At 46.7% G+C, this 3,237-nt stretch overlaps 1 protein-coding gene across 1 annotated transcript in view; it reads left to right on the top strand.

Annotated features, from left to right (window-relative positions):
- The window catches only part of tjap1 (tight junction associated protein 1 (peripheral)), a 58,272-nt gene that overhangs the window by 32,102 nt on the left and 22,933 nt on the right, over window positions 1–3,237 (top strand). The window lies entirely within an intron of this gene.

Below are 3,237 nucleotides of genomic sequence, written 5' to 3'. Positions count from 1 at the left end.
TTTTTAGTTTCAGTTATATATTGGGGAGGACATTTTGGGCATTGGTGGGGGGGCACGTGTCCCCCTCAATGTATATGGTGACTACGGCCCTGTCAGCATGCATAATTAGGCTGCAGTTGTCTGGGTGCGCAAAGGTGAAGTGGCTGGTCTTGTCATACAAAGTTTGATGGAGTGTCAACTGGACAATATGGAGATATTTGCATCTTGAAAGCCGGACTACAAATGTGGATAGACAGGGAGAAACACGCACAAGCCTAAGACGTGGTAAGATACGATATTCCTCACTATATGAAGTGACTGATAACAAGATCTGTATAATGGATTGTAAAGAAATCCGTCAGGTTTTTATTTTGTAAACAATTGATCTGTATTTAGAGCGTGACGGGATGACAGCACAATGATGTGTGTGCTCCTGCGCTTTCATGTGATATGCGTGGCATTTCTGTGCGTGCTTGCGTTCGCGAGTAATCCATCCAAGAGTAATGTGTGTGCAGAGCTGTATGAAAGCTCTGTTATACATCATTTTATTGTAATTTTATCAATTTTTTTCGCTGTGAAAACATTGGATTACCGACTAGTGCTTGGTCTTGTCGGAAAGCTATAATTCTGCTGTTTCTGCTGATATGTGTGGCTTCTCGCTAGGACGCATGGTCGCGGAGAAAATCCACAGAGAAGAACGGGTGTGAATTTGGACGCACTATGCGTCGTTCGGGCCCATAGTCTAAACTTCTCAGTCTCAACATTTAATTGAGAACATTTAGGAACAGTGCTGCACGTTAACTTTTACGAGTCATGCGCTCTCACTCCGCCTCCACCTCAGGTACCGAAATTTGGCACCGTTTCATTTTAAGTGAATCGGTACTCGGTAGTACCGACGTGAATCAGTACCAAGTACAAAAAGTACAGAGTTTCGGTACCCAACCCTACTGAATGACGTAGTCTGCGTCCAACATTTTGCTTTCCACTACAGAAGGTCCTGAAACACAGACAGTGAGGGCACAGCCAGGTGTAGGCAGTAAAACTAACACTTGATCACCTACACCTGGGAACAAAATCCAACACATTAGATTTCCCAGAAGACGAAGACACAAGTTGCTCTTTCAACAACTTTAAAGGACCATGCACATTGTGACCTAAATGTTCAAATGGCTCACCAACTGCTGGTATTGGGTGCAGGGGAGCTGGACCACAGGTCCTACAGAAATGTGCAACATCAGATTTCATTCCTGGCCAGAAAAAATGTTTCGACACACAACTGTAGGTTTTCTTGACACCTAAGTGACCAGACCGCATATGTTCATGGGCTGGCTCCAGAACATGCTGACGGCTACCACTAGGCACAACAATCTGAAACACAGTGTCCCAGTCCTCACCTGAATCATCTGGTTTCAAAGTCCATTTTCTCATCAACACACCATTATCCATCAAGAAATGACTGTCAGTACACTTACTGGCACCATCCACTGCTGCAGCACGACACTTCGCTAGAGACTGGTCCCTTTTCTGAGCACTGATGAGTGCCTTACACGTCAGCGGCAGTGAAACTGCTGTAGCAGTGACAGACTCTAGCACAGCCTCCTTCACACCACCACTCGAGACAACAGAGGGTAACCTGTCTTCAGTCAACACAGAGGGGAGAAAGAATCAGACAAGTTAACATCCTCTTCATGCTTATGGGGCCTGAGCATGAGTCAAAACACTGGCAGTGAACACTTTTCGGTATTTTGGGCCAGACTGTCATCGTCATTTTCAAGAACAGGAACTTCCACCACTTCAGGGACCGGATAAACTTCCTGCTATATCACTTCCAATAATGAACTCAACACCGCCAATAGGGAAATATGAGCGAACAGCGACCTGATAGAAAGCAGTTACCAACTTGGACTGTATGTGGACATGATGAAGGGGAGCTGGCACAAAAACCATCTCAATCCTCCTCACCGCAGCACTTGCCTCACAGGCAGAGTTCTTGTCCAACGGCAGGACATTGGAGAGGATGAGGGACTGTGAACACGCAGTGTCCCGCAGCACCTTGACCGGGCGCTGATCCTCAGGTCATCCTGTGAGCCTCACTGGGTTAGAGGTGTCTTTAGCCTCACAGGCTTAGAGGTGTCTTTAGCCTCACAGGCTTAGAGGTGTCTTTAGCCTCACCAGGGTTAGAGGTGTCTTTAGCCTCACAGGGTTAGAGGTGTCTTTAGCCTCACCAGGGTTAGAGGTGTCTTTAGCCTCACCAGGGTTAGAGGTCACCAGGGTTAGAGGTGTCTTTAGCCTCACCAGGGTTAGAGGTGTCTTTAGCCTCACTGGGTTTCTGAGCAGAAGAGTTGCGCTTCATGAATACGGCCTTATGTGTGAGCGCAAACTCATCCGCCAGAGAGTACTCTGATGTTCTACCTGTGATGGTGGTCGTGTGATGGACAGTGTCAGTTGGCTGGTTCAGTTGATGATGTCAGTAGATGACAGGTTGGTAACACGTAAAGAGACGACACATTCTCCAGAGTTAATGTTGGTGTTTTACTTGTCTGTTACATGTTGTATGTTATTATGTGGCAGAGACGCTGGAACTTGACGCTCCAACAAGGCCGTGGTTATCGTGTGGTTATCGTGTGGTTAACATTCAGCTGTGGGACTTGGTTCCAGTTTTCTACCAGCTGAGACGTTTCACAGCTTCGACTCTGAAATGTTTCTGAACGAGTCTCTGCTGAGAGGAAACTTTAGTTAGAACTCAACTGTGACTCGTCTGAGCTAAAACTTAACTAATTCAACTGTGACTGAACTTTGACTCAAAAACTCAGCTAAAACTTGGCTGTGACTCGGCTGTAACTTGGCTGTGACACGGCTGTAACTTGGCTGTGACTCGGCTGTAACTTGGATGTGACTCGGCTGTGACTTAACTTTAACTCGGCTGTAACTTGGCTGTGACTCGGCTGTAACTTGGATGTGACTCAGCTGTGACTCAACTGTAATTCAGCTGTGACTCAACTTTAACTCGGCTGTGACTCGGCTGTAACTCAGCTGTGACTTGACTGTGACTCGACTGTGACTTGACTGTGACTTGGCTGTAACTTGGATGTGACTCGGCTGTGACTCAACTTTAACTCAGCTGTAACTTGGCTGTGACTCGGCTGTAACTTGGCTGTGACTCGGCTGTAACTTGGATGTGACTCAGCTGTGACTCAACTGTAATTCAGCTGTGACTCAACTTTAACTCGGCTGTGACTCGGCTGTAACTCAGCTGTG

This window comes from Epinephelus moara, chromosome 19 (assembly GCF_006386435.1).
Source record: "Epinephelus moara isolate mb chromosome 19, YSFRI_EMoa_1.0, whole genome shotgun sequence".
Taxonomy (NCBI): Eukaryota; Metazoa; Chordata; class Actinopteri; order Perciformes; family Serranidae; genus Epinephelus; species Epinephelus moara.
This window is presented reverse-complemented; position numbering and strand designations above follow the sequence as displayed.